The 20,183-nt window shown below is 41.0% G+C and overlaps 2 protein-coding genes across 7 annotated transcripts in view; one reads left to right on the top strand and one right to left on the bottom strand.

Annotated features, from left to right (window-relative positions):
• Nucleotides 1-1,622: 1,622 nt before the first annotated feature.
• The window catches only part of LOC101752250 (cell surface glycoprotein CD200 receptor 1-A-like), a 146,768-nt gene continuing 128,207 nt past the window's right edge, over nucleotides 1,623-20,183 (bottom strand). For all 4 annotated transcript variants that reach the window (XR_005846978.1, XR_006933903.1, XR_005846971.1 and 1 more), the window contains one exon: nucleotides 1,623-19,401. The gene's annotated coding sequence lies outside the window, so the exon portion shown is untranslated. The remainder of the gene's footprint in view (nucleotides 19,402-20,183) is intronic.
• The window catches only part of HTR1F (5-hydroxytryptamine receptor 1F), a 111,403-nt gene continuing 100,083 nt past the window's right edge, over nucleotides 8,864-20,183 (top strand). For 2 of the 3 annotated variants that reach the window (XM_040664695.2, XM_040664691.2), the window contains exon 1: nucleotides 9,157-9,262. The gene's annotated coding sequence lies outside the window, so the exon portion shown is untranslated. Of the gene's footprint in view, nucleotides 9,263-20,183 lie in introns of all 3 variants that reach the window. The other variant, XM_046913000.1, reaches the window with a different exon arrangement.

Here is a 20,183-nt window from a genome sequence, read left to right as displayed (position 1 = left end):
ATAGTCTATCGTCACACAGATCCTACAGGCTCTTACTCAAAATAAGTTGAATAATCAGCCAGTATAAAATACACATTAATGATGCAAGAAGCAATTTCAGCAACTGGATCTTTAAAAGCAAACGTTGTTGCAAAAAGATGCATTTACTTTAAAATTATTAGAATATTTGTCTCCTCTATTCTTCCATAGTCTCACCTGAGCTCAATCCATTTAAGAACTGTGCAGTCAATGAAGTTTTTTAATAATGGAAGATTCAAAATCTTTTGAAAAAAAAAACGTGTCCCTGGGCTTTCCCAGGGAATTTTCTAAATATGTATACAAGCAACAGAATAGAGAAAGACGCAGAGAAATCTGAGCAAACCCTGATATTTAATCTCAAATTAAACATTATTTATATGATGCAGTCTGTTTACTTTTCAGTCAATCAAAACCACCCCCAAAGATCTCCTTAAGAGAACCAACAGCAATTTAGTGCTAGGCTGCACTGGAAATCTATGAATATCTTCCTGGATTAAGAAGGATAAGAATAATGGGGGAGATTTTTTTTCAACTCCTGCGCTCTTAATGGAAGTCAGCACTTGGTGGCAGCAGCACTGACAAACACTGATCTATCCATGAGCAAGGCCTTCTTGGTCTTATTCATCCAAATCAGCACAAATGTTCACCAAAGAGTATGAAAGACCTCAGAGCAAGAGATGCTGGACTTGACACACTAATTAGAAGTAACTGGAACAAATGTATTCTCACTTAACTATTAGTTACTGTTATGTTGCTGTTGTTTGTGTGTGTTTTTTTTTTTCTTTTTCTGCTCTTTCTCCAGTGTGGATCTTAATTGTATTTTTACTAAGATTACGTATTCACCTCTTCAGTCCTTCCTCATGATAGATAAGATTACCTTTTCCTTCCTACAGATTACAGATTTGACTATTCATAAGATTTGGGTTACTAGACTTACTCTTTACAACAGGGACAATGGAGTTATTCACTTTGGCAAGCTCATTAGTTTTGAAAATATCTCCAAGATGACAAAGGCTCTACTTGTCAGTGAAAATTACTGTGCCCCACAGGTTTAGTAGAAGATTTTTCAATAGATCTGAATCAAAACATAATCGACCTGCTTATTGAGGCAACTGCCATGGGAAGAGATCAAAGTTGTTTGTTATCAAAATAATTCTGGAAGTTTACTGGTAGGGAATGAAGCTACAGATTTCTGGATGGGAATCTGACTGAACAGAGTGCTCTTAGGAAATCCAAAGGGAAAGACTGTTGTAACATCAGAAGGTGTTATAGTACAGAGTTCACCTCTTGCAGCTAGTATTCCTTGCATGTGCTCCATCCCAAGGATTTTGAAACGTTGTATGTGAACTTGACTGAGTGAAGGCACAGCTTCCTAGAACTGATAAAATAGAAGGGAAGTTCTTCCTCATCTCACATAGCTGGAAATTTCCTTTTTTCCACAGCTCTCTTATCCCCATCTGATATACTGTATATTATTAAACTCTGTAGCCAGCCTGCTTAGCTAAAAGTGGCTGAGCATCAAGAGGTGAGAAAGGCCCAGACTGGAAGAAGTGATTGTCACTTACCAATAGTATTTGCAGCCCTTGTGCGGTAGATCCTTTCTCTTTGGTCAAAGCTTCCAAGATAAATTTTAATAGAAATAATTTCTTTCTAATTTTCAACCAAAAAAAAAAATCAGGAAGACTGAAAGTAAATAGAAAGAAAAGGTGGTGCATTAAATGACAAGAATCAAAGAAACAGAGAAATGATATAACAGGGCAGGAAAATAAAATCAACCCTATAAACATACAGTAGAAACAGATTAGAGAAAAGGCAATGTCTGGAGAATTTAGGAGAAAGAAGAGTAAAGTGGAACGCTGCAGAGGCTAGTCCATATTTTTTTTCTTCAACTAAAATTGCCTTAGGTTGTGTTGGAGTGGAATTAAATAGTTTTTTCCTCAGTGCAGTGCTAGTGATCCCTCTTCCATTATTGGCATATTGGCACATATTTAAGTAGACACTATGCTTTTCTTCTGCCATTTTCAGAAGTTATCCCAGTGCCACTGAGTTGTTTTTTTTTAATCAACACTGACACATCTCTACAGGTACTACTGACAGCAGTAGTTCTCATGATCAGTATTTCTGCAGGGCACTTCTCTCTGGGGGAAAAGGAGATGCTCCTTTTTTATCATTACTGAGCTGAGTACTGAAGTTGCTATTAATGTTACTGTTTTATACCCTACAGAAAGCTTTTTATTTCGATGTATCAGATATATTTCAATCATGTTCTGAACAATGACACTATTGCCTACATAGCTGTAAGCATACTGTGTACCATTTCACCCTCCAGTTAGCATTTTTTTCCTTTGGCTTATGAAACTTGTAGATATCCAATTGTGCACTGCTCTGATACTTGTCTATGCATACGTGCAAGCATGATCACAGCAACTGACAGAACGGCAGCACCCAGCCAAGCAGAAAATACAATTTCTAGAAGATAAAAGCATGCAGTCCTAGAGACAACAGTCTGCCCAGTCTGATAAATGTAGGTACCTAGTAATTTAGCAGGGAAAACAATCAAGATTTTTCTAGTGGCTCTCACCTAAGGATTTCCTCAGACCTTATGTTCATTATGAGTAAGAATAGATTCAGTACTTACTAAGAAATCACAAATCTACCTAATCTCTTAGGCAGTTATCAGTTCAGATAAAGAAATGTACTACATAGTTTCTAGGCTTTAGGAAAAAAAAAAAAAAGTGAAATGTGGAGGACATCCTCACTTTTGAAGGAAGGAGAAAAGCATATGGATTTTTACGGCTTCTGTAGTTCTCAATACACATTGATATATGTTGGCTTGATGGATTCCTCTAAAAAACAGTGGACAACTACTAAATCTAAGAGAGATTAAACGTCTTTCTGATACAATCTAGTTGTAAATCAGGGCATCAGCATCCAGGGAGTTTTGATTTCCCACTCAGCTGTATGTCAGGTTCAGTTTTCATGCTCAGGAACCTCTGTAATTTTTTTGTTAACACTATGTTTCATGTTTTCTGTCTGTGTAACTTGCCACTTGGTTCCTTTTTTACTGTACATCATGAGTCAACATTCATTCTTTTTAAAATCTCTGTCCATTTCTCATTCCTCAGTTACACGCTACTGTATATAGAATCGTTAAGGTTAGAAAAGACCAGTGAGGTCACCCAGTCCAATCACCAACCCACCCCCACCATGCCCACTAACCATGTCCCTCAGTGCCACATCCGCATGGTTCCTGAACACCTCCAGGGACAGCGACTCCGTCACCACCCTGGGCAGTCTGTGCCAATGCCCAAGCATTTTCTTTTTCTCCCTCTCTTCATCGAAGTTTCACTCTTTTTCAAGAGGGAGTCTTGGCCTTTCTGTTTTCCTTGGAGATTTGTAACCCACCAAGACCTGCCTCGTACACCACACTAAAGCTGCTTTGGGGCATGTTTTAGCTTTATCCAGTGGCAGTGTGTGATGAGAGAAGGTATGAATACAACGAGTGTAAGTACTGTTTACAGAGGGTAAACATTTTCATGCTTTCCCCTGCCTGGATACACAGCAATGAGATATACACATTTCATTAAGCAAAGATAATCTGATGTTTTCCTAAGTAGCAATCTTCTTTCTCACTTAATAGTCAGACTTTATGGGAGGTGAGAGTGCTTTAATTAAAGGTTGAAAACAAATGGCCTGATTTTGAGGGAGGCTGAGCACCTGGTTCTGCAAATCACAAACAGTCTGTCACCATTCCTGCTGACCTGCGCCACTGACCCTCGCTATGGGCACAGCATAGCATGGCAGCAGCTATGCAAGGCAGAGTCAGAGGCTAAATTCCTTGCTCTCTTGACACGGTGATATAAATAATGACACCATAACCCCTGTCATCTGAAGTTAGTCAGACATCCTCATGTCATATTTTATCCCAAACGTGTGGGTATTTATAGTGAAGCAGAAAGGGCAAGGACCGTGAGCAATCAGTCCCATGGTCACCCTGGGACTTGGCTACAGCTCCCAAAGATGACTGATGCCAAACGCCGCCAGCTGCACCACAGGTTCAGTGTGGATCTTCTTGCTTCTCTTGTCCACCCAGACACATGCTAAGCCTCTGAGCACTGCTCTGAGGGGTCTATTCTCCAGCTGGGCCTGTTCTGGATCTCTACATTATGCTGATTTGGTGTCTTCTCACACCAAGTAAACCAGGATATATGTGGTCTGCTAAATCTCTTCTAGGAACAGAACAGCACCAGTCAAAAGGGCACTCATATCCCCTTTGATACTGGCTGCCTCATCCAGAGAGGTTCTTCTCCAAGACAGTGCAGCCCTAGAGACTGAGCAGTGGCTTTTCTACTTGCCTTTCATAAATACAGAGGGAAGAAACCTCTTCTGGTAACCCTACTTGCCATATTCATTTCTCACATCAGGTTAAGCTGTGTTGTTTTGCATTTGATTCCTTTGGTGGTTACATCTGAGTAAACAGGATCAGGGCCTGTCCACCGTCCCCAGAGAGCACTCACTGGCTCTCCTTTGTGTTACACTGCCTTAAGGCCAACAGGCAATGCTGGCACAGCACAGCACAAGTAAGGCGACAGCAAAAGCAGCAAACATCCACTTAAAGCACATAGCATCTCATTAAAACATGCCATCAGTTTCCACAGTGGGGTTCAGCCCATGCTGTCCTCTGCATTCACCTCAGACTGCGAGGCCTGTGGATCCAAACCAGGAAGAAAGGAAGGCAGGCAGCAAACTCCAGCCACCAGGTTGATTTCAGTGAATAGGAAAGAGTGAAGAAGCAAGGAAGAACTAAGGCTTTTCAATGTCCAAGGAAAAAAGCATCCCAGAAAGAAATAGGGACTGCAAGCAAGGGAATCCCTCACAGGAGAAACAAATTGTCCATCTGATTAACTGTAAGGGGGATTTAAACATGAAGTCCCAGAGTTTCAGACATATCGAGTCTTTAGCTTTCACAAGGAGAGCTCAAAAAGGACATTGGTTTACAAACCAGCTCAGATTCTTTTCTGCACATGAAATTGAATTTGCAGAGAGAAAGAGAAAAGCAACCTGGTTGGTTACAGGAACTTCAAACATTGTGTTGAACAGGGGATTCCCTATGCCAACCTCCCTCTTGCACCTGCCTTGCAGCCCAGCACATTACCACTGGCTGCAATTCCATCTTCCCAAGCTATGCATGCACTGCAGGACAGTCCTGCAGACACCAGGAAAGGCTGCCTTCTGAAGTGATAGGCAACAGTACCTTTACTGATATCATCAGATTCAGATTTTCCAATTTAAAGTACTCTGTGGAGATAATCAGATGGTAAAACGGACAGAAGCATCCCATGGAATTTCCCTGGCCATAGACATGCCCAGAGAACTGTCTCAGAACAAATGTCTGAGATACTGGTGGCTGGTGGCTCTGTCAGATCAAGGAAGAAGCTGGTTCCCCAGGAGCCAGTACAGGGGCCTGTCCTGTTCAATATCTTTATTGATGACCTGGATGAGGGCATCGAGTGCACCCTCAGTAAGTTTGAAGATGACAGTGAGCTGGGAGGAAGTGCCAATCTGCCTGGAGGTAGGAAGGCCCTACAAAGGGATCTGCACAGGATGGATCACTGGGCTGAGGCCAATGGGATGGAGTTCAACAAGACCAAGTGCCAGGTCCTGCACTTTTGTCACAGCAATTCCATGCAATACTATGGGATTGGGGCAGAGTGGCTGGAAAGCTGCGCAGAGGAAAAGGATCTGAGGGTTTTGGTCAATGCTCAGCTGAAGATGAACAAGCAGTGTGCCCAGGTGACCAAGAAGGCTAATGGTATTCTGGGTTATATCAGAAATAGTGCTGCCAGAAAAAGCAAGGAAGTGATCATCCCTCTGTAGTCAGCCCCGGCGAGGCCACATCTTGAGTACTATGTTCAGTTTTGGGCCCCTCACTACAAGAAAGACATGGAGGCCCTGAAGAATGTTCAGAAAAGGGCAACAAAGATCATAATGGTTCTGGAGAACAAGTTTCTCTAGTCTGGAGAAGAGGAGGATCAGGGGTGACCTTATCGCTCTCTTCAACCACCTGAGGGGAGGTTGGTTGTGGCAGGGTGGAGGTTGGCCTCTTCTCCCGTGTAACTAGAGATAGGATGAGAGGGAATGGCCGCAAGTTGCACCAGGGGAGTTTCAGGTTGGACATTAGGAAAATCATCTTTGAAACAGTAGTCAGGAGCTGGAACGGGCTGCCCAGGGAGGTGGTGGAATCACCATCCCTGGTGATGTTCAAGAAGGATTTAGATGTTGCACTGAGGGACATGGTTTAGTGGGAAACATTGGTGGTAGGTGGATGGCTGGACTGGATGATCTTGGAAATCTTTTCCAACCATGGTGATTCTATGATTCTGTGATTCTAAGAAATTGGAATCTCATCATCACTGTGGTGAACACTGTTTAGAAACAAACAGGACTGCGATCTTGAATTCATTTAATCTTTTATTATTATTATTATTTTATTTTTCATCTAAAAAATGGTTATCTGCATAAAGTTGCTCCGAAAGGGACTAAAATGCATGCAGTGATGGCACAAAACTCATCAGTATTCTGCATCCACTGCCTAGACACCATGCCAATGTATTAATTTTTTTATTATTAATTTTATTATTACTGTTTGTACTGTCATAGTGCCTTGGAGCCTGAGTTCAGGATCATTATTTTAATGAGACAGGTTCCATGGAACTCAGAACAAAAAATAAAGATCTCCAAAGAATTGAGATCCAAGTATGTAAGCATAGGCCTATCTCCCCCTAGTAACTGCAGTGGCCCTGAATGCAACTATTACCTGTTCATTGGCCTGCAAACTTTTCAAGTACAGGCGTTTAAATAGGTGTAACTCATCTAATGAAAGTATCAGTTAAGATAGGAAGAAAATTGTCACAGCTGTTTGACATTCAGTTTGACACACAAGATGAGAAAACAAACAAACAAAACAGATGTTTAAACCTAACAAGAAATACTTTGTATAAGTCCATTGGCTAGTGCTGCCATAGAACAGCTTGCTGAAGGAACATTGTGGATACCAACATAATAAACGTGTTCACAAAGGGAGTAGTGCCTATGCTTCAGGAAGACAAGGGAGTATGCAGGACAAGGCTGCCCAGGTCATGTACTTTTCTCTGACCCGCTACCAGCTTTCCTCTGAGAGGAGATAATGGACTTTGAACGACTTCCTCTCTGACCCAGTGTGACTGCTCCTATGTAAAACAACACAACAAAAAATGTACTCTCTGAAATAAGCCTTAAATTGCTACCTGTTATAATCAAAAGAGAAAAACCCTTTCTTGCTACCATCAAAACTATTGCTGTGAGACACAGCAGCTGGCCAAGATGCCTTTGTGCTGGGCAGGGGCAGCTTTGCTCAAAAAAGTGCAGTCTGAAGCTGGGCAATGTTTTAAAACAAAAAGAACACACAAATCACAAAGTAGCAACGAGCAGTTCCCAAGTGTGTTGTGAGCATCACACCACAGGAAGCAAGAGGCCCTAAGGAGGTATTTGAAAAAGGAGCTGGAGAGATTACGTGCTCACACTGTGACAATCAATGCTCCAGCACACTCTTTTGGGAATTACTGAAGAAATTCTGCCACTATCAATGTCACTCAAGCCCTTTTCCCTAGGACAAAATCCTTTTTAAAGGTTTACAGGCACTGCAGAAAAATCGTATGCTAAATTGTCTGTTCTAGAAAGGCACTTTCACATCCTCCATTAGGCTCATTGTGATGGCATCAATTTAAGTCCAGAAGCAGACCACAGTGCAAATGCAGGTTAATAATAAACAGTCATCTCCTACTCACCGGCAGCAACGGACAGAGCAAAAGTGTTCTGTTTAACCTCTTTTATTGCTAAGGTTAATTGTATAATTAAAACTTTATTCATTAAATCAAAACTCAGCAGGAGATTCACTTGATTGGTTGCTGAGGGAGAAGACTTCATTCAGTATAGCCATAACTTGCAAAAGATAAAACTGCATTCAGCTCATATAAAGCTAGAACCTTAGGGGCCTGCAGAAAGACAAGCCCTAAGCAGCCACCACAGACACCAAATGGCTAAGGGAGACTGCCTCTAAGGAGACTGGTGGAACTACAGTGCAGCTGTAGGATGAGGGAGAGTGTTAGAGTTGCTATCCACACTAGTGTTCTGGCATGTAGGGGCTGGTTCCCCCCAAATACATTTCTGGTTTGCTTCAAAAACAAATACTTGTGTAAGCAGAGATCCAAGCAAACAGCAAACCTCATGAGATGATGAAAGGATACCCGGAGTTTACCTAGTACCAAAGTAAAATGTCTGTGAGGACAGTCAATTGCACACAGTGTAAGAGGAGCAGAAAGCTGTACTTGCAGATAGGTTATCTACGTTGTGCTCAGTCTCTTGGGATGCCAGGCTAGAAGCAACTGCAGGAACCTGTTGCCCATGCAGGCCCAGCACTGAGTGCCAGGGAGGCAGAGGGAAGGCACTAAATAAATGCACAACTGCTGGTCGGTGCTGCAGAGCACGGGGCTCACCCCACAGATAGCAGTTGGGTACCTTCAGTCATGGCTCAGGAGTGGCAAAGTATTGGCCACTTCCAGATCTCCTGGTCTAAACACACAGCTTTGCCAGATGGTATGCAGCCGCTGCAGAGAGCTGAGCACATATTCCACCTCAGCACCGCATCACACACAGCTTGGTCATAATATCTGGGAGGAGGACAGCAACACTTCGGAGGATCCAAAATCCCGCGGCAGATGAGAGACTGATACAGACTTCCCCTCCCACCCACTGCTTCGGCACAAGGCGGAGACTGAAAAAGCGGCGAACACGCAGCATCCCTTCCACCCAGCGCCGGATACCCGCGATCCACGCGGGGACTCTCGCCGTGTCCGGCTCGCTCAGCCCGTGGGCAGCCCCCGGGGCCGCGGTGGAGCCCCTCCGCGCCGCTTCCCGGTGCCCACCTCTCCACTCCGCCCGGCGCTCTTGTTGCGCGGAGCCGCCGCCTCTCAGCCCTGCGGGAGCAAAGCCGGCGGAGTTTGCCCGGCCGGTGGGTACCTCCTCTTCCTTTCCCTCCCCGGGGGTTTTATTTTTTTAGCTCTTCCCTTTTTTTTTTTTTTTTTTTTTGGCTGCTGCTTTGCTCTCCGCGGCGTGGATGCGTACAGACCTGTCCTCGGGAAACAGCTCCCGGCGCTCCCACAAAAACTCCAACCCAAACAAAACGCCCACTTGGATAATTAAGACGGTAAATCCTGCTAACTTTTCATTATCTTGCTTGTTGTGCGCTTATATCTGGAGCGGTTTATGGCTTACCTGGCTTCTTTCCATCATCCTTCGGTTTTCGTTAATTAGCTTCTCTGGTGGTGCCGCTGGAGAACTTGAAATAGTGGGGCTTCAGACAGAGCAGGACTCCGCTTCTGCTTTATCCTAAAGTTGGACTGAGGAATGAAAACCTTCCTAGATCATTCTAGGCTTGCAAACGTGCTTACTTGTTTTATTAACCTGATTGTAGATGAGATCTCATGTGGCGGCATCTCTCTGAGTTTGCTTTTCCTTTGCTTAATTTTTCGCTGGTGCTATCTATACAGCATAGATATGTGTATGCTGTGCACATGCAATCTGGTATGCTGACTGACTGTGGATGCTGGCACTCACATCTGAAAATCCAAGCAGGCTTTGAATCCTTTCAGTTTATAATATTAACAAATGAACATTCATCTTAATTCCACAAAACAAGGTCACCCTGAACTACACAAGTGATATTTCTCAACCCTGCAATTACTTAAGCGATAGAAACCTGCACAATTGGTGCCGTTTGTATAGCTTAATCTGGCAGCCTTTTGTTTGAGAGATTGTTAATTTTATACAGTTACCATAATAGTTGGATGCTTGATGGCACCGGGAGACCATTGGCTTTCAAAATCAACTTCAGGAGATCATATCTCTTTGCATTATTAGACAGTATCATTTCACATACATTTATGCTTCCTACTATTAGCTATTTTGTTCTTAGAATAGTAACCCAGCAGATGTTTACATGAGCAAAATGAAAATGAGAAGTTAGTTATTAAAAACAACAACAACAACAAAAAAATGTAGCACATATATGCATGGAGAAAACACTCCCTCATAAAATAAGGGAAAATACGAGTGAGAGTATCAGTTGCATGGCTGCTAAATATGACTGACCTGAACTCGAATCCACAATGTGAACTAAACTTACAAGTTCTACTCTGAAAAAGAAAAAGCATGTATTAGTGTAGACTCTGTAGCTCTTTGCTGATTCTCTTCTTTCCCTTCTGAAAAGTTGTCATATTTATCTACATAGTTGTACATACATGTGTATACACTATTGCATGAGCACACATACCAACCTGACAGATGCCAAGCACAGCACTTGTGATTCCAGTTTTCAAACCACAGAGGACTGCTGACAATGGTGAGGAAAGACATGCCCTTCAATGTACATAGCACTGGCTTCTGCTCCAAATTGGTGCTCACTGTGTTTACACCTCTATTTGAATTCATCTTCCAAAAACTTATGTCCATCCATCACTTCTCTTGTTGTTGAGAATAGGGGAGAATGTCAATTAATTGTTAACTTATACACCACTGAATGTTAAGAACTACTGACCCAAGAGGCAAATATTTTGCAAGGTTTATATTTTTTCACAAACATATATGCTGCTGTATGCTGACACAGGACACTCACTTTTCTGCAGCGTTGAGCTGAAAGGGAGTTAGCAAGCAGGGAGCTCTTGCAGAAAGAGATGAACACTGAAGTGACTAATCAACAATGCTGCCCAAAGCACTAGTAACTCCTGAGAATGGTACTGTCTGAACACTGGGAATGGTACAGCATTTCTTGTTTTAAGGTGCTGTAAGCATACTGCTCTTGGTACCCCAACCTCTGCCTCTTCACTGTTACTGTTCACAGGCAGGATCATGTCTTCTTTCTTTTACATGATTTGGCAGGTCTGGCAGAATCACTTTATCAGAAATATTTGAAAGTTTCTTCAATTTAATTGTGGAAGTTGCTTGTAGAGCCAAAGATGGGGGGAGAATGGCAACCAACTCTAAGTCATTGGCAAATTTTAATACAACAATAAAAATAGATCCTTAGGTAAGTCAGAAATTCTGCTTTCTTAAAGAAAGAATAGCTGGGCTTCTGTTGCTTCAATATTTTTTCCCACAAGCTTTTCTTCTACAGTTCTTCAGTGAAACCTGCAAATATGCACCACCAGATTTCCTTCTTCCATCCTTCCTTCTCCTCTGTAGGCTCCCAACTACCTGTTTTTTTTTCATCCAGACAGCAAAAGAAAGGGCTAACAGAACAAACTCAGGCAGGAGGCACTCCCTGCTTGAAGAGTGACTTTTCAGTACTGAGATACCACTTGAGGTGCATTACGGAAAGAAAGCGCTTATACTGCACATGACATCTCTTAAATGCTCACAGATTTTTGTGCCACTTGCACATCTGAGGGTGATATATCACCATTTTAGTGTTTGTGAAGATATCAGTGATTAAAACTTAGCCCTCTTATAACGTACTGATGCATAGCTGTGAGAAGTTACAGCTTGGATCTGAAAAAGTAGGACTTTTTCTTTTCTTCCTTAATTTTCTTTAAGTTATTCATGGGAAAAAAAAAGCCATATGTCCTGGCAGATTCTGTGTCTTGCCCAAGTATTAGCCCTTCATCCAGAAACAGAGAGGAAATCTTTGTAGCTTCAGAATGAAAGGGACACTAATTGTATTAATTGAAAATATTTTTATACCTTTGTCTTTTAAATGACAATCCGTGTGTCATTTGACCAGTGCCCATCTGTGGATGCTCATTTAACCTGTGAAATAACTGTAGAAACTGTTGGAAGTATAGTACAGCAATCCTAAGTGAGTAATGTTAGGTATATAGTATAATACAATACATTTTTACTAGTTGATGGGTCATATCTGTTGGCTTTTAATGCATTTTTTAATGTTGCATTTTTTCCCTGCAGGACTTCTCCATAATTTATGATCACAAACAAAGGTTACAGACTCTCTAATTTAAGCTTCAACTCTTATGGCATTTTTATACAAATGCTCATTTACTTTGTCGTGGTGTTTAGCAAGATGGACCAGTCAATGTGATACATTATTCTGTAGCTATTGTATGAAGTGATTCTACCAAAAATGTGTCTGCTGGTTCTATTTTTTTTTTTAGGTTTTTTTTTTTAAGGGTTTTTTTTTTTTTAGTTTTTGCGAAGTGATTATACATGTGAGGCACAATGTTGCCCTCTGCTACTATATTATGTTTAGAATTGCCATAAAGTCTCCAATTATCAGTTTCAATACAAGAACAAAACAAAGTATTTTTTCCAGTTGACGTTGGATGTCTGTGGTGGGAAAGGAGGAACAAGGCAGCTACTCCTGGCGGATGGGCAAGTCCCTCAGTACATACACCTTTCATTTTAATTAACATCAGCTTATGTTTCAGAAAATTTTAGGAATGTGTGTGATACATGCTTATTTTTTTTTACTTTCATAATGCTTCTCCTTATAAATCAGTAATTTAGTAATGGAAGGTGGTCATCTCCTTCACGCTTCCTCCTCATTCCGTTTTCCTTTGGTTCCTGGAGGAAGAAAATGCACATGGGAATATAAAGAACTACACAGGCAGAGACATCCTAAGAAGTGAGAAATTATTTTTGAGTTCCCCTTGCCTATAGTGGGAGGGTATGCTGTTATAATTTGGGAGGATTACTCAGATGTGGGAAACTTATAAAGCTGGCTTTGATTCTTACAGCTGTGCATCTCTAAGAATGTATTTGCAGCTTTTCTACCAGGAAAAAGGCATGGAGTCTAAGACTGAGGACTGGATAGCCAGCTTTATGTAGCAAGTATGGTTTATTATATCATGACTCAGCACCATAAAAGACCCAACCTAAAGTCTCCCATGCACCAGCTTCATTAACAAATGAGAAGATTTCTGTTAACCACTAGCTGTGATTTTGTCTTAAGGAAAACCACATCAGCAAATAGCCTTGTTGAGTAAGTCTAAGCACCATTTTTTATAGACAGAATGCAAGCTGAACTTTGAAAATTTCGCTTTGAGGGGCAAGCAGCCCAAAGTTGAAGATGTGGTTTACCACAGTGAAGAAGTGGACAACTTAATTAGAATTTTGATTACTATTCCCTAGAAATGGTCTGTATCCATTCTGAGCCTAATTCACTGCATTCTGTAAGAAACTATTATTCCACTGAGTTCATTGACAGCGTGACCGTTTCAGGCTTTGAACTGTTTTTCAGCCAGTGGTGAAAAATACGAAGATTTGATGGCAAAACATTCAGACACAAAGTAGCAAGTCGTCTGGCCCAATAGCAGTCACAGCAATTATGCCTTAGATGCTAAACAATTAAAAAGTCATTGTTCACCATGGGGAATATTGCACTGTGTACCTAGCTTATTCTCTCAAGACTGTCACTGTCACTATGAGGTGTAGACAGGGGCAAAGGTGATCTGTCTACTTATTTGTGCACATATATGTGTAATATATGTTAAATACATACATATCGATATAAGCACACATACCAACTTCATGGAGGCCAACATCAAAGCTATATGAAGGAGCAAAACTTTACAACAGTGAAGGAACTGTAGGGGTCTGGCCTGCTGGAGAAAGAGGGAAAAAAAAGAGCAGAAACAAGAACTAAGAGAGTCACAGAAAGGTCAGATCCATTATGAAAATTTAGGACAGATTAAATGAGAATGACTGAACTGGCTTACCTAACTCAAAAAAGCTACTGCTTGTGCAGCAATAAGAAGTGATTACAATTTGATGGATGTTTTATGAGAAAGCAAAAACCAGGAATTCCTCCAGAGGGTACTTTGTGCCTATTGAAGTGTGGTTGCATTTGGCAGTTTCCCCTGGGTTGATGAAGACTTCCCATCTCTGCAGCTATAAATCACAATCACAACTGTAACAAATTTTAGAGAATTTTGACCTTCAAAATAGAATATATGAGCTTTAACTACTGTACTTGTAACCACATACTCAAGTCTGCAACAATTCTGGGCAAACAGATAAGAGTCAGAAGCCTCTTCTCTGGCAATAAAAGTTTATTTTAATTAAATTTCACTCCTTTTGCCCATGGTAACACTGACTTCGTATTGCTGTCTGTAGTTAGCTGCTACAGCAGCATAATGATGAGAGCAGAAGAGTTGGCTTGGGCCTTTTCATGGATAGAAGTGCCAAAAAGTTCTTTGCTTATTGCTTCCTACCTCTTACGGAGGACACGATGCTCAGTGAATCACTCAGGGTCAACAGAGTAGCATGACTTCAACATCACATTGCATTTTCTCTCTTCCTTCCAATCTCACTATCTTCCTTTATCTGACAGTAGCTAGATTTCAGACAGACCATGTTCTCCTTGTCCTCAGCTGTCTGAGCTTCGTGGTCTTTTGAATTCATGGATTGCTACTGATTGTACTCACAATGAAATGCTCTGACACTGCCTTGACTGAAAAACTTTCTATGTGGGCAGCAGTGATTACCAAAGCTCTTGTTTTTCCTCCAGTTGCAAAACCAGTGTATGTAGAACACTTGTAGCAGAGCTAATGCAGTACTTTAAAAAAAAAAAAAAAAAAAAAAAAGCATTTTCCAGCTGTACACACAGATGATTTCTTTGCATCATAACTATATTCTGTAGATACATAGAATTGGGCCATAACTAGATCTTTTGCTGGAGAAGAGTTGATCGTTCCAATGGAAGAAGAGGAAAGCATTCCTATCACTTCATCTTGAAAAAACACTTATGATTGAATAGCATTAAATCTCTTCAGTTCATTTGTACTAAGCATAAGATTATCTATGAAGTTCCACGTGGAAAAATGAAACTGTCTGTACTTATTGTCTTATCCTTGGATTTGTGTTAGATGATAAGAGATCTCAATGGCTTAGCCAAGCCACCCTATTACGTGGTGATGGAGGACCCCACAGAGTACAAATTTCCTAGCTCACTATGGTACCTATGGCTCACTGAGCCATGGAATAGAAGGAGGTACTCTTGAAAGCAAAAGAGATAAAATTGAAATGGAGATGTCTAGTATCAAACAGAGAGGCTTACTATCAAAATATCATCTTTGGGAGAGATTTCAGGCTGTGGTCTGTCTTGACCACTAGAGAACACAAGCAGATTTGGATCACGTGCAGCATTGTAATAAGATTCATCTTAGTCAGTTATAGTATTTCCCTCCAGGTGGCATTATATTAAATCCTGGTAGCTACAGGACAAGCTTCTCACATTGCCACAGACACAAAGCCATAAACGTGGCTTGGGTGAAAATATAGAAGGAGCGTGTACCATAGGCTGGAAAACTTAGAAAATATATCTTATGTCATTATTACAACTACCATCAAGATGCAGGCTGTGACGCTCCTGGGTGTCATTTAATACTTTAATTAATAGTTCAATAATAATTAATATTTAATTTTTCCTTACCAGTCTAGCAGAGGGAATATATTGCACACTTTGTAAGTGTGCAGGTGGTACCATCTTGACAGAGAATGCACATAAGTTGAAAATTCAATTAGACTTCAAAGTTGTTTTAAGAAATGTAGCTCAATAGAATAAGTATCAGGGATGCTCTTGGGCATGAACAACAAAGCATGCAAACAGATCAGGAAGGACTGACCAGTTAGAGACGTACATGTGAACACACATCAACTACATCTCAGAACTGATTCATGTCCAGATGATGTAACCAGCAGATTGCTTTTGAAGGACTGCTACATGGCCATTCACATCCTGAATGGATATGTGAGGAAAAACAAGAGGCTTCTCTGCCAGGCAGGGCATATGAGGAGCCAAAGTGCTGCATGAGATCTGCCTCATGGACAGGCACAGCTCATGGGACCTGAGCAGGTCAGGCAGGGCCACGCACAGGTGATGGGACCCACTGAGGGCCCAGGCATGGTGAGGGGATGAACCAGAGCCACCCGGGGAGGGTAGCCAGGAGCAGACGGCGACACTGATGTTTTTCAGTGACATTGAAAAAATCCAAACATATCAGATAAAACAAGCAAATAATGTAATTATCCACTCAAGAAAACAGGAAATTCTGTCTTTAGAAGTCTAATATCATTTTGGTCTTCGTAAAAGCTGCATTTAGGGCTGCTTATTTCTTTCCCAGGGAAATGACTTACATTCTGTCCTCACTAACACTTGTATCTGCATAAACAATATTCTGTATTGGGCCTGCCCAGCATAATGGCATAATTACCATCTCCTCTGCACAAAGAATTTTTACATTAGGGCTATAAATTAAGCTCTTTCTCACTTTGCCTTTTACTGAAGGCTTTTAATTTTTTTGTCTTTCAGTCAACTCTCACTCCTCTCAAGGACTGTACTGTGGGATATATTATGAAATTACCTGAAGACTGACAGTTGCTGGTAGCAAAAAAAGGCCCCTGATGTTTTGGAAATGATGAAATGTATATTTCCTTTCATCTAGACCAGGGTGGTTGTGTGTATGTGGTTGTTTTTTTTTTTCTATTAATGTTGGGTTTTTTTTGTTTTGGGGGGTTGCTTTTTTAGTTAATGTTTATGTTTAGAATAAGGAACTATTTTCCATTATGAGGGAGGACCTAGGGATATGTTTACACTCACTTCCTTTATTTATTCTCAAGTCCATATCTCCTGATCATCCAAACTGCATCAATGCTAGTTTGTTCCTGCACCTAGCTTTGGAGCAAAACCAATAGTGTCATCCAAGACAACAGTCACATGTGGATCCAGAAATTATTTACTGAAAAGACTATATCAAATAAGTACAGTAGCTGAGACCTTAACCAGATCTTTCTGTCCTACATTGTCTTCTCTGCTGTACTCCCTTCTGTCCTTTAGGGCTCACAACCCCCCATGCCACATCCCTGAACATACAACCTATCTCCCCCTTGGAATTATGTTATTATATCTGCCATTTTTCTGGGTCATTCCTCACACAAATTCAGCTATTTTGAACCATAAAATATCTGAAATAGTAATAACATCACACCTGTTTTAGTTGTTTTGCAGTGTGGGCACAGCTGCCTTCACTGCTCTAAATGGAGATTAATGTGTGGGCACAGGCCACACTGCCTCTTGGGCTAGGGAGCAGGGATCTCTCAGCAGTACAAACATTTTTTTCTGTTTAGATATGCTTGTTTCAGGTTTAAATTTTCTGTTCACGTTTCAAATTTCTACACTGGTGTAGAGATACTAAGTTTTCTCCTGAGGAAAGTAGACAAGACTCTTTTCACTAGGACAAGCCAGTTACTGCGAGACTGATGACAAAGTGAAGAAGCAATATAAGCAGACTCAAGTGCCTCCTTTAGATTTTGGCACAAAAGTCAGTGGTATTTTGAACCACCCCTAAAGGCAGATTTGACCTAAAAAGACCTATTTTTGGATATAATTATGAAGGAAAGACAAGTAAAGAAGGTAAATAGTCTGTTGTTGGCAGCAGATGCTGTTATGTGGTGGGCTCTCCAGATACCTAAGTAAAAGCAAAGAATGGGAGCCTTCCTAAAGTGGACACTTTTTCTGGAAATGAACTGCTCTTCAGTAAAGCAGTTGCATGGTCCCCAGAGAAGAACAGCCTGTGTACATGATATTGTGACAGGATTTGATATTCATTGTGGAATTCTCAAGCCTTTGTAGCCACCTAAAAACCAAATGTCTCATCTTCACTTACTTACGTGATCTTTAATCGGTGGCTCAGTGTGTATATTTTGTTTAAAATGACCTATTAAGCTGTCATCCATAGTAGCTGTTTGACCTATAACAGATAACACCATCAGGAGAAACAAATGCTAAAATGGAAACCAGCTTTACTTGCTAGTTAACATTTCTAAAGGTTGTTACTTGGCAAACACAAACCCACAGTGTGTGTGTTGACCATGGTGGCACTCCTTGATCTCTTTTTAGTGCACTTTTGTTTCATTTCTCTACTCTCATCTAGCAAGTAAGGTTTCATGCTCTTTAGCTTCATCCTTAATCTTGTACTGAAACTATTTACTAGCTCTACTGGCAGTTTCTTAGGCTAATGGTACACATCTTTTGTTCTTTAAAGCTATATCTAAGAAATAAATAGATCAGATTTTAAAGAAGAGAAGGCTCCAGGAAGAGATCATTGTGGCCTTCCAGTACATGAAAAGAGCTCATAAGAAGGAGGGAGAGCAATATTTTAATGGTATGAAAGTGAATGTCTTTAAACTAAAAGAGAAGGGATTTAGGTTAGATGTTAGGAGGAAATTCCTCACTCAGAGGGCAGTGAGGCATTGGCACAGGCTGCCCAGAGAAGCTGTGGATGCCCCATCCCTGGAGGTGCTCAAGGCCAGGTTGGATGGGGCCCTGGACAGCCTGAGCTGGTGGGAGGTAACCCTGCCCATGGCAGGGGTTGGGGCTGTGTGCACTTTGAAGACCCTTCCAGTCTAAATCATTCTGTGATCCTATGATTCTATGATCACGTTAAGTCATTTTAGTCACTTCAAAGTACAGAATCACTACAATAGAACAATAACAAAAACAAAAACAGAGAAAGACTGAATCTTCATCTGGTTTTAATATAAAAGTACCAGAAAAATATGAATGAAGAAAACAAGGTATTAGACTAATATTCACTGTTGTTTTTTGTTGTTGTTGTTTGGTTGGTTGGCTGTTTTTTTTTAAGACACAACCCTTCCAAATCAGTTGCTGTCTCAATGGCGTGTATCACTAGTTACTTGAGAGACTTCTGCCTATAGCATGATATTTAATTTCAGAAAAACAGTCATTAATTTCTAATTTCAAGTTAGAAGGAAAAAAGGTTAGGGAAAAAAAAACATATCAATCATTAATGACAACTAGGTAAAATTCTGAATGTAACAATAACTCATTCTTTAAAAACAGAAGAGGAAAATACATCTTGAACATTTTCAGAGCAATATAGCTCAGCATCCTGCTGGGAGCAGTACTTCTGAGTCTTTAAACACAATTTCTTCCTTGGGTGCTGGTGGGGAATGGGGAGAAAGCAGAAGGAAAAGGTTAGGTTATGAAGTCAAAGAGAGTAAGAAAGAAGAGTGGGAGGAGCTGTCACTCATACAAGCAGCCCTCAAACTCAATTAACTAGGTAGGAGAATTTTGTTGAGGTACAAAATACAAGATCTGCAATGACACTTAAAATTGAAAATAAAAAATCTTAACTAAGGGATGCTAAACTAAAGAGCAGAACTACGCTGTTTTGGAAACATATTCTGCTACCCCCTTCCACATAAAAACATTTCTTGCCTGATAGCAAATTTTGTCCATTTTTTTTCTTGATAGTTGGTAGCAGTGTTCATGCACCCAGCCAGAGGCAAAGACCACTCCTGTCTCTGACGGACCTGATAAGTAGAAACAGATGTAGTGACGCTTGTACCGGCATTTCAAGAGGATTTTACTATCTCTACTGTTAAACTAGAGTGTATCTCAGCCTATGGGCAATAGAGAACTGTAGGGCAGGATATTGACCTATGGACATTAACTGAGCTTCTAAAATCATAGATATATACTTACAACTTTGTTTTCAAGCTTGTGTTTTGCTAAATATTCAAAGACCAGGCTTGTGGTAATTAGCTCTGTGTGTTTGTGGGGGAGACTTAAAGAGAGGTCACATCAAGTGCAGAAGACACAGAAACATTACTGATGCTGCTTGGATTGGTCACTGACTTTAATCACAAACAGGGCTGGAAGACGCTATGGTAGCAGACTGCAGTGGACAAGGAAATAAGCATAATCCCACTGCCTCCTTTGCTTATAGTGGGGCTCTGTTAAATCAGAATTGCTGCAATGAGCCAGAGCACAGACAATCAAGGTGAACAGCTGCTGCAAATAGAAGAGGCCTCCAGAAACTGCAAACCCAACACATTATGGCTCTGCCTGAATCATCTTCTCTGTCTGAACCATTTCCACAGCAGGAGCAGCCTAGGTTGTCATCTTTCTGGCAGCTGAATTCATTTCTGCCTTCTTTGCTAAGATTTCACCTGGCTGAGCGAATTCCTTTCAGTTTCTCCCATTTCTTCAGCACATAAAATAAGGCAATTGCATGAAGCATAGTAATAGCAAATAGCTATGTGACAGCACTACTCCTTAAATGAAGCTCTTAAGCTTCGGGAGAAAACACGGT

This window comes from Gallus gallus, chromosome 1, assembly GCF_016699485.2.
Source record: "Gallus gallus isolate bGalGal1 chromosome 1, bGalGal1.mat.broiler.GRCg7b, whole genome shotgun sequence".
Lineage (NCBI taxonomy): Eukaryota > Metazoa > Chordata > Aves > Galliformes > Phasianidae > Gallus > Gallus gallus.
Note: the sequence above shows the minus strand (reverse complement) of the source record. Positions and strands in the feature narration are given on the sequence as shown.